The sequence below is a fragment of the Pongo pygmaeus genome, chromosome X (assembly GCF_028885625.2).
Source record: "Pongo pygmaeus isolate AG05252 chromosome X, NHGRI_mPonPyg2-v2.0_pri, whole genome shotgun sequence".
NCBI classification, from domain to species: Eukaryota; Metazoa; Chordata; class Mammalia; order Primates; family Hominidae; genus Pongo; species Pongo pygmaeus.
Window position 1 is genome coordinate 144007721 of NC_072396.2, and position 19230 is coordinate 144026950.

General features: G+C 39.4%; 1 pseudogene; it reads left to right on the forward strand.

Annotated features, from left to right (window-relative positions):
* The first annotated feature begins 1985 nt into the window (after positions 1-1985).
* On the forward strand, positions 1986-8800 carry LOC134739026 (uncharacterized; annotated as a pseudogene).
* Positions 8801-19230: the final 10430 nt, after the last annotated feature.

Consider the following 19230-nt stretch of genomic DNA (forward strand, 5'->3'; position numbering starts at 1 on the left):
ATGCTCCTCTGCAGCAGGTCAGTAAAAAGGAAAACTCTGGGACTTCTCTACATGTATGTTTTTGTGATAGGTTTAATTCATACAAATTCCCCTTCCCTTTCTCCTTGAATTCTAGTTAGGGATCAGCCATTCCAAAATAGGTCAGATGAAACAATTCCCGGCAGCACTTGTCAGTCCCATGGAGCCAGGCTTTGATGATGTGAGCCAATTCTAGCATCTCTTGGAAGCTGAGAATTTAAGCATAAACTGTTGATGTCACCCAGTCTTTACTGAGTGGCAACTGGTCAAGCTCAGTAACTCCAAAAATTATCCTTTCTTGGATGAAGAGCAACAGTTTCTGATGCTTTGTGTTTCTTTTTATAAAGATTCAAAAGTAAGGCTGGAAATGAATTCAAAGCAAAGCTCTTTTCAAATCTTCACTTTGATAGATAATATGAATATAAATTGTTTAAAAGCAGAAATGACATCTTCCAATAATGATTTTAAAATTCTCCTGGTGTGATAAGATGTGTTTCACCGTTAGGCATGCTGTGGGTTTGAGGACTGATCTAGTTTGAACATAGATCAGAGGCATGGGCACACCTGAAATGTAGAGCCTGGTTCTCATGCAAAACAGAATAATGATGTGAATGTGTGTGTGTTTGCATATGTGTATGAATGTGTGTAGGTATGTATGTTTGTGTGTTTGTACATATGTATATGAGTATGTATGTATATTGTGTAGGTATATGTATAGGCGTGTGCCTGTATCTGTGTATGTGTATATATGTATATGTGTTTATACGAGCACGTGCATCAGCATGTGTGAACATGTATTTGTGTCTGTATGTTGGCATACGTGTGTGCATGTGTGTATGCTAATGTATGCCTATGCATCTGTGTATGCATGTTTGTTGTGTGTATGTGTTTGTACATACATATGTATGTATGTATATATATTTTGGCATGTACATATGTATATGTGTATACATATGTGTGTATGTATGTATATGTTAATATGTGTGTATTTGTATATGTGTGTATTTTATGTTAGTGCATTGCATGTTTACATATGCATATGTGCATGTGTATATGTGTGTGCATAGGTATACATGTATTTAAATGTATTTGTAAGTTTGTATGCATGTTTCCTTGTGTATATGTGTGTTTGTATACCTGTGAATATGTGTGCAAGTATATATATGTATGTGTATATGCTGTGAATGTGTGTATATTTATAGGTTTGTGTTTGCTTGTATAAATGGATCTATATATTTTCATGTATAAGTATGCATATGTTTTCATGTGTACTCATCTGTGTATGTGTATATGTATGTGAGCATTTATGTGTATACATATGTGTATATTATATATACACGCACACACAAACACGTGGAACAAGTTTCAAAAACAATATTTCCATCTCCAACATTCAATGCATTCATATTTTTTATTCATTGCTGTCTCATTAATAAAATATCCAGGTCATGACTATATATTTATCATCATCTATTAATAGGTTGCAACCACAGTGTGGAAAATACTGGTAGGATATAGTAATAGCAAATGTTTGTTAAGCACTGGCTATATGCCAAGCATTTTGCATATATTATTTCATTTAACACTTATAAAAATCTGATGAGGTAGACACTGTTATTAGTTCCATTTTATGGATGAAACAGCAAAGTCATAAAACGGTTGATTAACATGCCACAGCCAGAATTAACAAGTCCATCATGGTTCCTAAGCAAAGCCAGAATTTGAAGCAAAACAGTGTGGTTCCAATGCCCTAGCTCATAACCAATAGTCTACAATGTTCTGCCATCCATTTGTAAAGAGGCCTCTCTAAGCCCCTTGTCTATGGTCCTTGTTAAAAGCATATTCCTCCCCCACACCTCCCTACTCTATTTTCCCACCTCCAGTGCCTGCTACAGGGGCCATAGCTGCCAGCCTCCATAACTCTGGCTACAATTACTCAAGAGAATATGGCACTGCTTTCTGAGTCGATGGGCACAGATGTTGTGGAACCAGATGCAGCTGTAAGATGTAGTCATTATTCTTCAGCAAGTTTCATTACTATGATTTTTCCAGTAATAATGCTTCCCAAGTCTTTGGGCCCTAGTCAATCACAGGAATTGGGAGATGGGCCCCAGCAAATCAAATTGACTGAAATTTCCTGGCATGTCTGAATGAATTATAGGCATAAATCTATGGCCTTCATCACTTTTATGAGTCTTGTTTTGACATCTACTAAATGAAGATAATAATAACTGCAACCTTTATTAAGCCCTCCTTGCTGATTTCTGTTAATTTTCATACTTGGCAACTGTCAACTGTTCTTTTTGTTCTTGTCTTTGTTGTTGTTGCTGTTGTTGTTGTTTTGGTGTGTGTATGTGTGTGTGTGTGTATGATTGATTTCTGCTTTTCATCTCCCTAACTAGATCATAAGCAACTCAAGGCCCAAATCATCCATCTCATTTCCTGGTTGTTCCCCCAGCCAGCTGAGGGAAGTGCTCTGCATACAAATGCTCCAGTGCAGCTGTGCCTCCTTTGCTCATGTACTGAGCTCCTATCCTGTGCCTGGCACTGTGCTAGAACCTGTGGATACAGAGAGCCAAAAACACATAGCCCCTGCTATTAAGGAGCTGTGATGGTTAATACTGAGTGCCAACTTGACTGGATTGAAGGATACAAAGTATTGATCCTGGGTGTGTCTGTGAGAGTGTTGCCAAAGGAGATTAACATTTGAGTTAATGGGCTGGGAAAGGCAGACCTACCTTTAATCTGGGTGGGCAAAATCTAATCAGCTGCCAGCACAGCTAGAATATAAGCAACTAGAAAAATGTGAAAAGGGAGATTGGCCTAGCTTCCCAGACTACATCTTTCTCCCATGCTGGTTGCTTCCTGCCCTTGAATATCAGACTCCAAATTCTTCAGTGTTGGAGCTCAGACTGGTTCTCCTTGTTTCTCAACCTGCAGACGGCCTATTGTGGGACCCTGTGATCATATGAGTTAATACTTTATATATATATAAAGTATTAACTTTACATATGTATATAATACTTTATATATGTATTAACTTTATATATATATATAAAGTATTAACTATATATATATATATATTCCATTAGTTCTGTCTCTCTAAGAACTCTGACTAATACAGATTTTGGTACCAGGAGTGGTTCTAGACCAACAGAATATTAAGGATGGTTTTAGGGTTTCTGGAGTTGGTTGCTTAATATGATTATATCCCAAAATGCAAAGGACTCCACTTCTCATAGTATGGAAAATACTGATAGTCCTTGGTGTGAACTGTTTAGAGAGTTATGCAAAATAAATGCATTTGACACTCCTGATTCATCACTCATGAGAGGCAAGGAGTTTACTGACTTTTCATAATACCTTTGACCACATGTGTTCAGTGGACAACGTGATGAAAGAAAATGATGAACTCAGGGATTTTATCTCCCAGCTTTAGAAGCAGATACTGAGCCTCACATCTGCTAAGATTGCCCTGAGTGAGAGTCTTATCTCTTGTAGAGAAAGCGTTGAAGTTGTGGAAAAGCAGACACAAGCTCTTATCATGCAAGTGGCTGACCTGCAATGAAAGGTGCATGCACAGCCTTGCCGGGTGCCTACTGTTAAAGTGAGGGCATTGATTGGAAAAGAATGGGACCATGCAACTTGGAATGGGGACATCTGGGAGGACCCTGATGAAGCTGGGGACACTGAGTTTGTAAACTCTGATGAAACTTTTTTTTGCCAGAAGAAGCAGCTTCCCCATCCCCAGTAGCAGTAACACCCCCTCCCCGACCCATGCTGCCATCACCTTTTCCACCTTTGTCTGAGGAGATAAACCCTGCGCTGCCTGAGGCAACAGTGATAGCGTACCCTGAGGCAGTTGCCAGGCAAGATAATGTTGATTCTCCTCAGGAGCCACCCCCAACATCCCTGTTTACTTCTAGACCTATAACTAGACTAAAGTCCAGGTGGGCCCCTAGAGGAGAGGTTGAGAGTGTGACCCATGAGGAGGTGCACTACACTAGAAAAGAACTGCTTCAGTTTTCTAATTATATAAACAGAAATCTAGAGAACAGGTATGAAAATGGATATTAAGCATGAGGGATAATGATGGAAGAAACATAGAGTTGGATCAGGCTGAATTTATTAATTTGGGCCCACAAAGTAGGGACTTTGCATTTAATGTTGCAGCTCGGGGAGTTAAAAAAGGTTCTAATAGTTCATTTGCTTGGTTAGCTGAAATGTGGATTAAAAGATGGCCCATTGTTGGCACATATACACCATGGAATACTATGCAGCCATAAAAAAGGATGAGTTCATGTCCTTCGTAGGGACATGGATGAAGCTGGAAACCATCATTCTCAGCCAACTATCACAAGGACAAAAAACCAAACACCACATGTTCTCAATCATAGGTGGGAATTGAACAGAGAGAACACTTGGACACAAGTAGGGGAACATCACACACCAGGGCCTGTTGTGGGGTCGGGGGACGGGGGAGGGATAACATTAGGAGATATACCTAATGTAAATGATGAGTTAATGGGTGCAGCACACCAACATGGCACATGTATACATATGTAACAAACCTGCACATTGTGCACATGTACCCTAGAACTTAAAGTATAATTAAAAAAAAAAAAAGCTGGCCCATTGTGAGTGAGCTGGAAATGCCTGATCTCCCTTCGTTTAATGTAGAACAAGGGATCCAAAGGCTTAGAGAGATTGGGGTTGTGGAGTGGATTAGTCACTTCAGACCTACTCATCCAGCTGAGGGATCCAGAAGTTACACCCTTGACCAATACCTTGTGAAATAGATTTGTGAGGGCAGCACCTGTATCTTTGAAGAGCCCTGTAATTGCTCTTTTTTGTATGTCAGATCTAACAGTGGGAACCACAGTCACTCAACTACAAAATTTAAATACAATGGGAATAATTGGATCCTGAGGTGGCAGGGGCCAAGTGGCGGCACTCAATTGTCAAAGGCAAGGTGGCCATAGCAACCATAATGGACAGCAGAGACAAAGCAGCAATCAGAATAGTTTGACTCATGTAGAGGTCTGGCATTGGCTAATTAATCACAGTGTTCCTAGAAGTGAAATTGACAGGAAGCCTACTGCATTCCTACTTAATTTATACAAGCAGAAAACTTCTAGGTTGAATGGATAAAAGACTAATTTTAATTATAAAAACAGAGAATCACTGCCCCTCAATCAATTTCCAGACTTGACCCACTTTACAGACCCAGAACCCCTTGAATGAAGGGATGGCTGGGTCCCCTTGAGGAAGGACCTCACTACACTACCGACAATTGATGCAGTGAATCTTTCTCCCATCCTTCCCCAAGGAGACTACTGGCCTTTTACCAGGGTAACTGTGCATTGGAGAAAGGGAAATGATCAGATATTTTGGGGACTACTGGTCACTGGCTCTTTGCTGATGTTGATTCCAGGGGACCCAAAATGTCACTGTGGTCCTCCAGTTAAAGTAGGGGCTATGGAGATCAGGTAATTAATGAAGTTTTAGCTCAGGTCTGACTACAGTGGGTCCAGTGTGTCCCCAGACTCATCCTGTGGTCATTTCCCCAGTGCCAGAATGCATAATTGGCATAGACATACTTAGCAGCTGGTAGAACCCCCATATTGGCTCCTTGACTGGTAGGGTGAGGGCTAATTATGGTGAGAAAAGCCAAATGGAAGCCATTACAGCTGCCTATACCTAGAAAAATAGTAAATCAAAAAACAACATCACATCCCTGGAGGGATTGCGGAGATTAGCGCCATCATCAAGGACTTGAAAGATGCAGGGGTGGTGATTCCCACCACACCCCTGTTCAACTCTCCCATTTGGCCTGTGCAGAAGACAGATGGATCTTGGAGAATGACAGAGGACTATCGTAAGTTTACCCAAGTGATGACTCCAATTGCGGCTGTTGTACCAGATGTGGTTTCATTGCTTAAGCAAATTAAAACATATCCTAGTACCTGGTATGCAGCCATTGACTTGGCAAATGCCTTTTTTTTTCCATTTCTGTCCATAAGGCCCACCAGAAGCAATTTGCCTTCAGCTGGAAAGGCTAGCAATATACTTTTACTGTCCTACCTCAGGGGTATATTAACTCTCCTGCTCTGTGTCATAATCTTATTTAGAGAGACGTTGATCACTTTTTGCTTCTGCAAGATATCACACTGGTCCATTACATTGATGACATTATGCTGACTGGATCCAGTGAGCAAGAAATACCAAACACACTGGATTTATCAGTGAGACATTTGCATGCCAGAGGATGGGAAATAAATCTGACTAAAATTCAGAGACCTTCTACCTCAGTAAAATTTCTAGGAGTCCAGTGGTGTGGGGCCTGTTGAGATATTCCTCTAAGGTGAAGGATAAGTTGCTGCATTTGGCGCCTCCTACAACCAAGAAAGAGGCCCAACGCCTAGTGGGCCTATTTGGATTTTGGAGGGAACACATTCCTCATTTGGGTGTGTTACTCCAGCCCATGTATCAAGTGACCCGAAAGGCTGCCAGTTTTGAGTGGGGTCCAGAACAGGAGAAGGCTCTGCAACAGGTCCAGGCTGCTGTGCAAGCTGCTCTGCCATTTGGGCCATATGACCCAGCAGATCCAACGGTGCTTGAGATGTCAGTGGCAGATAGGGTTGCTGTTTGGGGCCTTTGGCAGGCCCCCATAGGTGAATCACAATGGAGGCCTCTAGGACTTTGGAGCAAGGCCCTTCCATTTTCTGCAGATAACTACTCTCCTTTTGAGAGATGGCTCTTGGCTTGTTACGGGGCTTTGATGGAAACTGAAGGTTTGACTATGGGTCATCAAGTCACCATGCAACCTGAACGGCCTATCATGAACTGGATGCTTTCTGACCTATTTAGACATAAAGTGGGTCATGCACAACAGCATTCCATCATCAAATTGAAGTGGTGTATATGTGATCAGGCTCGAGCAGGTCCTGAAGGCACTTGTTTAACTAAACAAGGAAGTGGCTCAAATGCCCATGGTCTCCACTCCTGCCACCCTGCCTTCTCTCTCCCAGCCTACACCAATGGCCTCATGGGGAGTTCCCTATGATCAGTTGACAGAGGAAGAGAAGACTAGGGCCTGGTTCACAGATGGTTCTGCATGATATGCAGGCACCATCCAAAAGTGGACAGCTGCAGCACTACAACCCCTTTCTGGGATATCCCTGAAGGATAGCGGTGAAGGGAAATCTTCCCAGTGGGCAGAACTTCGAGCAGTGCACCTGGTTGTGCACTTTGCATGGAAGGAGAAATGGCCAGATGTGCGATTATATACTGATTAATGGGCATAGCCAATGGTTTGGCTGGATGGTCAGGAACTTGGAAGAAGCATGATTGGAAAATTGGTGACAAAGAAATCTGGGGAAGAGGTATGTGGATGGACTGCTCTGAGTGGTCAAAAACTGTGAAGATATTTGTATCCCATGTGAGTGCTCACCAACGAGTGATGTCAGCAGAGGAGGATTTTAATAATCAAGTGGACAGGTTGACCCGTTCTGTGGACACCACTCAGCCTCTTTCCTCAGCCACCCCTGTCATCGCCCAATAGGCCCATGAACCAAGTGGCCATGGTGGCAGGGATGGAGGTTACGCATGGGCTCAGCAACATGAACTTTCATTCACCAAGGCTGACCTGGCTGTGGGCACTGTTGAGTGCCCAATTTGCCAGCAGCAGAGATCAACACTGAGCCCTCGATATGGCACCATTCCTCAGGGTGATCAGCCAGCTACCTGGTAGCAGGTTGACTATATCAGACCTCTTTCATCATGGAGAGGGCAGACATTTATCCTCACTGGAATAAACACTTACTGCGTATATGGGTTTGCCTATCCTGCACACAATGCTTCTGCCAAGACTACCATCTGTGGGCTCACGGAATGCCTTATCCACCAACATGGTATTCCACACAGCATGCCTCTGACTAAGGCACTCACTTTACAGCTAAAGATGTGTGAAAGTGAGCCCATGCTCATGGAATTCACTGGTCTTACCATGTTCGCCATCATCCTAAAGCAGCTGGATTGACAGAACGGTGGAATGGCCTTTTGAAGTCACAATTACAATGTCAACTAGGTGACAATACTTTGCAAGGCTAGGGCAAAGTTCTCCAGAAACCATGTATGCTCTGAATCAGCATCCAGTATATGGTACTGTTTCTCCCATAGCCAGAATTCACTGGCCCAGGAATCAAGGGGTGGAAGTGGAAGTGGCACCACTCACCATCACCCGTAGTGATACACTAGCAAAATTTTTGCTTCCTGTTCACGACATTCAGTTCTGCTAACCTAGAAGTCTTACTTCTAGAGGGAGGAACACTGCCACCAGGAGACCCAATAACAATTCCATTAAACTGGAAGTTAAGATTGCCACGTGGACACTTTGGGCTCCCCCTACCTTTAAGTCAACAAGCTAAGAAGGGAGTTTCAGTGTTGGCTGGGGTGACTGACCTGGACTATCAAGATGAATTCAGTCTACTACTCCACAATGGAGGTAAGGAAGAGTGTGCATGGAATACAGGAGATCCATTAGGGCATCTCTTCCTCTGTGATTAAGGTCAATGGGAAACTATAACAGCCCAATACAGGCAGGACTACAAATGACCCAGACCCTTCAGGAATGAAGGTTTGGGTCACTCCACTAGGAGAAAAACCACAACCTGCTGAGGTGCTTGCTGAAGGTAAAGGGAATACAGAATGAGTAGTAGAAGAAGGTACTCATCAATACCAGCTATGACCAAGTGACCAGCTGCAGAAACGAGGACTGTAATTGTCATGAGTATTTCCTCCATCTTTTGCTAAAACCATGTTTGTGCATGCATACACTTGTACTAGGAAGATATCTTCATTTTATTTTCTTTCTCCTTTATCATGTGACATAAGATTTATTGACTGCACGTCAGTATTTAAGTATTGTTAACTTTATGTATAGTATTTGGGTTGGGGATTGGTGGATTTCCAGTTATATGAAGGATAGTTGTATTATGTTAGGCATAATTATGGCCTTATTATTGTCCTTATTTGAAGATTATGTATGATCTCAGGAAATGTGTATGGGTTCAAGTTGACAAGGGGTGCACTCCTGAGGCAGGAGAATCACTTGAACCTGGGAGGCAAAGGTTGCAGTGAGCCAAGATTGTGCCCTTGCACTCTGGGCAACAGAGCAAGACTCTGTCTCAAAAAAAAAAAAAAAAAAAAAAAAAAAAAAGTGGTTGGAAACTTCTAAGAAGGAGGGTGACATGACCTGATTTACATTTATAAAGGATCATTCAGGCTGCTATTGTAGAAAAAAATGGATTGTAAGCACAAGAGTGACCATGTAGAGTGACCAGAGAGATGACCAGTTAGGAGGCTATTGGCTGTGGTCCAGGTTAGAGGTTATATGTACAAAAATTGTATGAGTATATACAACATACATACATGTAATCACATTCTGTATATGTTTTCAAGATGGGGATAATTTGGTTTTCTTTGTGAGAGTAAGCATTGAAGAAAAGAGACATATGCTATCCCAGAAGAACATAATATCACTCAACTTTGAGTGAATCATGGCAATTAACCATCAGACTGAACAATTCTGAAGTGGTTTAGAAAGAAAGTCCTGAAGCAAACAGGCTTGAGGAGGGGATATTAAGATAGAGGTATGGTCATGTTCTACAATGATATTTGATGATGCTGAGGATGATGGTGATAATGATGATAATGGATAGAGTTTGTAAATAGTGAGGTGGTGATCTGGCAGTGGCTTACTGGAAAAAGCTACCCCTCATGTGAGAAAATGAAGAACATGAAGAATATGGTGAATACTCTCAATCCTGCCCAAACCTCAATTACCAAGAGTAAGATCATACCCATTCTCATTATTTTTTAAGTATGGAGCCATAGAGCTGGTAAGTCTTCTTACAGTGTAGGAAAGCTAAAATTAACAACAACAAAAAAATGCTTGTTTTTAAGCTTCTTACACTTTCCTAGCATGTGTGGTATTGTACTGCTGCCAGTTCAAAGATTTTGATACTTAGCAATTGCCTTTAGATTTGAAAGGTTCATTCATCAAACAAGGTTTAATCCCAGCTGTGAGCCAACACTAAATTGAGTATTGTATAACATGTTTTATACGCTTAAACAAGCACATGAGATCCTGGTCCCAAGATTAAAGATGAAGATGCAGGGCTAGCTGTGTATTCAAGAGCCCCGGGCAAGGCTAATTATGGCCTACTTTCACCTGGTCAGAAAGAGAAACATTTTGCTGGATTCAGGGTTCTAAGAACACAGGACAAAGTAAACAAAGAGCTCCACACTGGCTCTTTGAATATCTTGAAATCATTATTTTAACAAAAATTATTTAGTGGACTTGAGCTTGGTGAATGGCACATACTGATGGGATTGGGGCAATTCCCTTCAGAGGGGTCACGCCCAAGCCCAATAGCACACTTAATTTACCAAGCCACTAGCAAACATCAGTAGAAGAATAAGGAAGACTGGAAGAAAAACTTGCAGCAGCAAAAAAAAAAAAATTGCTTTTAAAATGTGTAATATATGTTGTATAATATTCATTTTAGCATTGGCTCCCAGCTGAGATAAAACCTTGACTAATGAATGAATCTTCTTTCTTAACTTTCTATAGATGCTTGCCCCATTGTCAAAAGTCTGTATGTTGGGAGACTACTCTTTGAAAATACGGAAAAGTGGGTTGGTACTTGAAAGTAAAGCATTTATTCTTAACAGAACCTAAAGAATTACCAAATTGTCAGCACCCTCAGCCATTGAAAATGAGAACACCTTCCTCTGAAAAGGTTGACCTTCTATCAGAAAATCCACCACCTGGTTGATGTCAATATGATGGTAGAGATGATAGAAATCAGTAAGTTGCATGGGAAAAAGAGCACAGGTTCTTAAGGCGCAGAGATCTGGGCTCTGATTCTGGCTCATTTAATAATTATTAGCAATATAACTTTACCCTTTCTGAGTCTGTTTTCTCATCTGTAAAATGGTAAAGACACAACAATCATAGGATTGTTCAAAGATTACAGGAGATACACATGTAATATGTTTAGTGTGTAATAACCATAAAAGTTAGTATTTATTACACACCAAATGTATTGATTCATCTATGCATTAATTCATTCAAATATTTGAGTGCTACATAAGGGCCAGATACTCTTATTGGTGCTGGAGATGTACCAGTGGACAACTTTTCATAGTTATATTCTTTGATTTAATTATCAGAATAATAAATAAATAATAGGTATTTATTATCCCCATTCTACAGAGAAGGAAAGAGGCTTAACGATCTTAAGTAACTTTAAATCACTTCAAAACAGTTTTCACCAGTGTTTATGGACAACCAAATGTGTGCTGGTCACAGAGCAAGTAATGGCAGGACAGAGATTCCCACCCATCTCATCCTGACTCCAATACCATATTCTTCCCACTGTATACCACTTCAGTAACTGCTACTTTTCCTTCCCTTCTCCACAGTAGCTTTGCATATTTGGACAATATGATTGAAAAAGCAAACAAATGCCTTGCTGAGGGTGTGGACCATGTATCAGATCCTGTTCAAAGGAGGTGCTGATTTCAGGGCACTGTGTGCTAATGGCAGTGTCCCTTGGGGCAATACTGTGTTCTTCTCTGAACCTTTCCATTAGTGAGATCGTTCACAAACTGTAACTGGTACTGACACAGGTGACCAGAATGGTGGGGTATGTGATATACATGGACTTGCTGCACCCCTGCAGGGAGTGTGATCAGCACACAGGCTCCAGCTGTCACCTCCTTCATGGTCCACCTCAATTGCAGAGCCAGCTGATCTCAGGTAATGCCTACAAAAAGCAATGTGATGCAATATAATGACTTTCTCAAGGCTGTCATCATCTGATGACTGAGCAAAGTTGGTGAGGGGTGATAAGTTAAAACGCCTGGCCATTTCAGCCTGTCTGGGAGCAACTGTGAAGGGCAACATTTGTTCCAGAGTTCCTCATTAGGTTGGCCAAGGTTTTTCAGGACTACATTACACATTGACTCCTCCATCAACTCAATCATGCTTCCTTTCAAAGGTGTTGGTCCATAAACAATATCCTGTACTCTAAACTCTATCTCAGTGTCTGCTTCCAGAACATGCAGCACGTGGAAAATAGTGCCAAGAATGATCAGCATTAGCAGGTAATAAGATTGGCCTTTGGAGATGGATCACTTACTGCCAGGCTGGCAGTGAGAAGCCCCTCACCAGTGACAGGTGGAACACAGACAGCTCCTGGCCCAAAGTGTTGGTCCAATTGTTAAAACTTTCACCAAAATTGGGAGAGTGGTCCCACAGGAAGGAAGGTACTGGTGGGAAGAATGTAACAGACTTTTATGGAGGAAGTAGTAGACACTACTAAACCTCGGGAGTCTACAGACGTAGCTCATCTAGTAAGAGTTAATTCTCCATACCATTGTGGGAAGACAATACAGAATTCTCTACCCAAAAGGCAACAGGTACCCACCTCAATATCTGCCTCACAACACTTCTCCTGGCAACTAGGCCTATGATTAGGGATAAGGTGAAGCATAACCCAGCTGGAAAGGTGTTGGGCTTGATGAGGGAGGAAAGGAATTATACCCCAAAGAAGTTCTAAGAACCAGTCAGCATGTCCCAGCATATGCTCAGAGAGGAACACATGAGACTGGATTCTGAGGGTGTTTGATAAAAGGGATGTATATCATAAAATTGGATACAGAGTCTATGGACTTGTGAGTGTTCTCCAGAGGTACAGATTTTAACATCCTGGTGAGGACTCCAAGATATAGTGTGAACTTCCAATGGAACAGCTCCTAAAAGCAGGGAAAAAGTGATGACCCATACTGAATGAAGTTGAAATGCCAAAGCACATGGTGGAAAAAAAGATGTAAAGGCTCAGAGAAATAGGCATGGTAGAGTGATCTACTTTGTACAGCTGAGAGAGACTCATCAGATGATTATGTTCCACAGGATGGATCTGGATACACACAATACACCAAGGCCATAAAGAACACTCTGATAAGAGAGGCACCAGCTTCACTTAAGAAGTTCAGTTATGTATCTGCTCTGCAGATTAGGGCTTATAGTAGGACAGTCAGTAAATAATTTAGCTTGCTGATAGCAATGTGTATGAGAAGATGCCAAAACTATAGAGGTCAAGTAGTGAAGCTTAAATGCCCAAAGCCACAAGGACACAATTGCCACAATGCCTGACAACGTTAGAGTGGCGGTCAATAGAGTCTGATCTATAAGAATGTTATGGAGATGGCTAACAGAATATAAGATCTTACAGGCAAAATAGATGAGCATGGAACAAGAAATTAAGACTGGATGACTGGGACAACAAAAGAAGCAACTCCAATAAAAAAAAGATTCCTGGCGCAATTTCTAAACCTAAGCCAATTTTATGACCTGGATTAATGGGTTAAAGTGGCTGGATCCACAAGAGGAAGGTCTCTGCAAAATCATGGCAAGTATACACAATAATAGTTCCCTCAGTCCTTTCTCAAAGAGTATTATAGTCATTTACTCAGATATAGGTATGCTAGGGTAAAAGAATGCCTGGACATTTCAAGGACTCCTGGACCATGGGACTGAATCAACATTATTATCCAGAGATCAGAGGGGTCATTATCATCTCCCTGCTACAGTGAAAAAATAAAAGGGCTAGGTAATAATATAGATTCCTGGCCAGAGTCTAGCTTACAGTAGATCCACTAGATTTGTGGACACACTTGATGATCATTCCCCCCTTGTCCAAATGTATAAGACTGACACATTTAGCAGTTCAAGCAATGGCCATGTTGGATCCTTGGACTATGGAGCAAGAACCATCACAGTGAGGAAGGGCAGATGGGAGCATCTGAAACTGCCTCTTAATCAAGATAGTAATTAAAAAACAATCTTGCATCATAGAACAGGAAGGAAGATAACAGAAATTCGTGCCACCCTTAAAAATCTAACAAATGCAAGTGCGGTGGTCCCCATCAAATCTCCATTGAATTTACCAGTCTGGCCCTGCAGAAACCCAATGGTCCCTGAAGGGTAACTATAGACTACACCAAGTTTAACCAAGTAGTAGTTCTGAATCATAACCACTTTCCCAGATGTGGATCTTTTGTTTTGTTTTGTTGATTTTTGATTTTGCTTTAATAATTTTGTTTATTCATTTGTTAATTTTTTATTTGAAGTTTAGTGGGTACATAGCAGGCGTATATATTTATGAGTTCATGGGATGTTTTAATACAGGTATGCAAAGTGTAATAATCACATCACGTAAAATGGAGTATCCATCCCCTCAGGTATTTATCCCGTGTTATAAACAATTCAATTATACTCTCTTAGTTATTTTTAAATATACAATTAAATTGTAATTGACTATAGTCACCCTGTTGTGCTGTCGAATAATAGGTCTTATTCATTCTTCCAAACTACTTTTTGTACCCATTAATCATCTCCACCTCCCCCAACCCACCCACTACCCTTACCAGCCACTGGTAACCATCCTTCTTCTCTCTACCTTCATGAGTTCTATTGTTTTGATTTTTAGATCTCACAAATAAGTGAGAACATGCAATATTTGTCCTTCTGTGCCAGGCTTATTTCACTTAGCATAATGACCTCCAATTCTATCCATGTTTTTGCAAATGACAGAATCTCATTTTTTTTATGGCTGAATAGTACTCCATCATGTATATGCACATTTTCTTTATCCATTCATCTGTTATGGACACTTAGGTTGCTTCCAAATCTTAGCTATTGTAAGCAGTGCTGCAACAAATATGAGAGTGCAGATATCTCTTCCACATACTGATTTCTATTCTTTTGGGTATATGCCCAGCACTGGGATTGCTGGGTAATACGGTAGCTTGATTTTTAGTTTTTTGAAAAACCTCCAAACTGTTCTCCGTAGTAGTTGTACTAATTTACATCTTCACTTTGTTGATTGTTTTCTTTGCTGTGCAGAAGCTTTTTAATTTGATGTAATCCTATTTGTCCATTTTGGTTTGGTTGCCTGTGCTTGTGGGGTAATATCCAAGAAGTTTTTGTCTAGACCAATGTCCTAGAGTTTCCCTAATGTTTTCTTGCAGTAGTTTCATAGTGTGAGGCCTTAGATTTAAGTCTTTAACCCATTATACTTGATTTTTGCATATGGCAAGAGATAGGGGTCTAGTTTGATTCTTCTGCATATGGATATCCAGTTTTCCCAGCACCATTTATTGAAGAGATTCTCTTTTCCCCAATGTATGTTCTTGGCATCTTTGTCAAAAATGAGTTCATTAAAGGTATGTGGATTTGTTTCTGGGTTCTCTATTCTGTTCCATTGGTCTCTGTGTCGGTGTTTATGCCAGTACCATGCTGTTTAGTTACTATAGCTCTGTATTATAATTTGAAGTCAGGTAAGGTGTTTCCTCTAGCTTTGTTCTTTTTGCTTAGGATAGTTTTGGCTATTCTGGGTCTTTGGTGGTTCCATATGAATTTTAACATTGTTTTTCTATTTCTGTGAAGAATGTCTTTGGTCTTTTGACAGGAATTGCATAAAATCTGTAGGTTGCTTTGGGTAGTGTGAACATTTTAACAATATTTATTCTTCCAATCTATGAACAGAATATATTTCCATTTTTGGTGTCCTCTTTACTTTTTTTATCAGTGTTTCATAATTTTCATCATAGAGGTCTTTCATTTCTTTGGTTAAGTTAATTCCTAGGTATGCAATTTTACATGTGCCTATTGTAAATATGATTACTTTCTTGATTTCTTTTTCAGATTATTCACTATTGGCATATAGAAATGCTACTGACTTTTGTATGTTGATTTTATATCCTGCTACTTTAGTGAATTTGTTTATAAGTTCTAATAGTTTTCCTGTGGAGTCTTTAGGTTTTTCCAAATAGCCATATCATCTACAAACAAAGATAATTTGACTTCTTTCTTTCCAATTTTGATGCCATTCATTTCTTTCTCTTGCCTGATTGCTCTAGCTAGGATTTCCAGTACTATGTTGAATAACAGTGGTAAAGGTGGACATCCTTGTCACGTGCCAGGTCTTAGAGAAAAGGCTTTCAGTTGTTTTCCCCTTCAGTATGTTACTAGCTGTGAGTCTGTCGTATATGGCTTGTATTATGTTGAGGTATGTTCTTTCTACCCTCAGTTTTTAAGGGTTTTTATCATGAATGGATGTTGAATTTTATCAAATGCTTTTTCAGCATCAATCAAAATAATCATATGTTTTTTGTTCTTCATTCTGTTAATATAAAGTATCACATTGATTGATTTGCATATGTTGAACCATTCTTGCATACTTAGGATAAATCCCACTTGGTCATGATGAATGATCTTTTTAATGTATTGCTGAATTCAGTTTGCTAGTATTTTGTTGAGGATTTTTGCATCAATATTCATCAAGATACTGCTGTGTAGTTTTTGAGTTTTGAGGTGTCTTTCTCTGGTTTTGGTATCAGGATAATAACTGTCCTCGTAGAAGGAGTTTGGAAGTATTCCCTCCTACTCCATTTTTTCAGAATACTTAGAATATGATTGGTTCTTCTTTAAATGTTTGGTAAAATTCAGCAGTGAAGCCATCTTTTCCAGGACTTTTCTTTGCTGGGAGACTTTTTATTATGGCTTCAATTTCATTATTTTTTATTGATAGGTTCAGATTTTGGATTTCTTCCCAGTTTAATCTTGGCAGGTTATATGTCTCTAGGAATTTGTCCATTTCTTCTAGATTTTCCAATTTGTTGGCATATAGTTGTTCATAGTAGCAACTAATGATCCTTTGAATTTTTGTCATATCTGTTGTAATGTCTCCTTTTTCATCTCTAATTTCATCAATTTGGATCTTCTCTCTTTTTCTCAGTCTGGCTAAAGGTTTGTTGATTTTGTTTCACAATTTAAAAAAACAATTTTTTGTTTCATTTCTCTTTTGTATTGTTTTTTATTTCAAATTTATTTATTATTGCTCTCATCTTTATTATTTATTTTCTTCTACTAATTTTAAGTTTGGCTTGCTCTAGTTTTTCTAGTTCTTTAAGTTGCATTATTAGATCATTCATTTGAAGTTTTTCCTCTTCTTTGATGTAGGGACTTATAGCTTTAAATTTCCCTCTGAGTACTGCATTTGCTGTATCCCATAGGTTTTGATATGCTGTGTTTCCATTATCATTTGTATCTAGACATTTTTCATTTTCCTGCTTAATTTCTTCATTGACCCACTGGTCACTCTGGAGCATATTGTTTAATTTCCATGTATTTGTATAGTTTCCAAAATCCCTCGTTATTGGTTTCCAGTTTTATTCCACTGTGGTAAGAGAAGATGCTTGATATTAGTTCAATTTTTTGAATGTTTTAAGACCTATTTTGTGACAACCTATGGTCTGTCCTTGAGAATAATCCATGTGTTGAGGAGGAGAATGTGTATTCGGCAGCTGTTGGATGAAATGTTCTTTAAATATTTATTAGGTCCATTTAGTCTATAGTGCAGACTAAGTCCAATGTTTCTTTGTTGATTTTGTGTCTGGAAGAACTGTTCAGTGCTTAAAGCGGGATATTGAAATCTCCAGCTCTTATTGTATTGGATGTCCTATCTCTCTCTTTAGCTCTAATAATAGTTCCTTCACATATCTGGGTGCTCTAGTGTTGTGTGCATATATACTTACAGTTCTACATCCTCTTGCTGAATTGACCCCTTTATCATTTTATAGTGACCTTCTTTGTCTCTTCTTACAGTTCTTGTCTTGAAATCTATTTTGTCTAATATAAATGTAGCTACTCCTGCTCTTTTTAGTTTTCCGTCGTCATGGAATATCTTTTTCCATCCCTTTATTTTCTATCTATTGGTGTCTTTATAGGTGAAGTGTTTCTTGTGAGTAACAAATCAATGGGTCTTGTTTTTTCATCCATTCAGCAAGTCTTTGTCTTTCAATTGGAGAGTTTCAACAATTTACGTTCAATGTTATTAACGGTAAGTAAGGACTTACTTCTGTCATTTTGTTATTTGTTTTCTGGTTTTGTGGTCTTCTTTTCTTTCTTTCCTTCCTGTCTCCTTTTTAGTGAAGGTGATTTTCTCTGGGGATGTGGTTTTGTTTCTTGATTTTTATTTTTTGTGTATTCATTGTATGATTTTTGGTTTGAGATTACTGTGATGCTTGCAAATACTATCTTGTAACCTATTATTTTAAGCTGATAACTTAACCCTGTTTGCATAAACAAGCAAAAAGAAAGCTCATAAAGTTTCTGTCACTTAACTTTGACCCCCTACTTTTTCACTTTTTGTTGTTTCTATTTATATCTTATTATACTGTCGATGTCTGCAAACGTTATTGTGTTTATTATTTTTGGCTGGCTCATAATTTAGTCTTTCTACTTAATAGTAGTTTACACAACACAGTTACAGTGGTATAGTAATCTGTGTTTTTCTGTGTATTTACTATTAGCAGTGAGTTTCATACCTTCAGGTGACTTCTTATTGCTCATTAACATCTTTCTCTTTCTGATTGAAGTATTCCCTTTAGCATTTCTTGTAGGACAGGTCTGCTATTAATGAAATCCCCCAGCTTTTGTTGTCTGGGAAAGTTTTTATTTCTTCTTCATGTTTGAGGACATTTTCACCACATATACTATTCTAGGGTAAAAGCTTTTTTTCCTTTAGCACTTTATATCATGCTACTCTCTCCTGGCCTGTAAGGTTTCCACTGAAAAGTCTGCTTCCACATGTAGTGGAGCTCCATTGTATGTTATTTGTTTCTTTTCTCTTACTGCTTTTAGGATTCCTTCTTTATCCTTAACCTTTGGGACTACTACTCCCAAAGTTCTACTTTCTACTCCTATCTCTTTCTTCACCTCCTCTTTAAGGCCAATAACTCTTAGATGTACCCTTTTGAGGCTGTTTTCTAAATCCTGTAGGAGTGCTTCATTGTTTTTTATTATTTTTTCTTTTGTCTCTTCTGTATTTTCAAATAGCCTAACTTCAAGCTAATTCTTCTGCATAATCAATTCTGCTATTAAAAGACTCTGATGCATTCTTCATTATAGCAATTACATTTTTCAGCTTCAGAATTTCTGCTTGAATCTCTTTGTTAAATTTATCTGATAGAATTTTTAATTCCTTCTCTGTGTTCTCTTGAATTTTTTTGGTTTGCTAAACACAACTGTTTTGAATTCTCAGTCTGAAGGGTCATACTTCTGTTTCTCCAGAATTT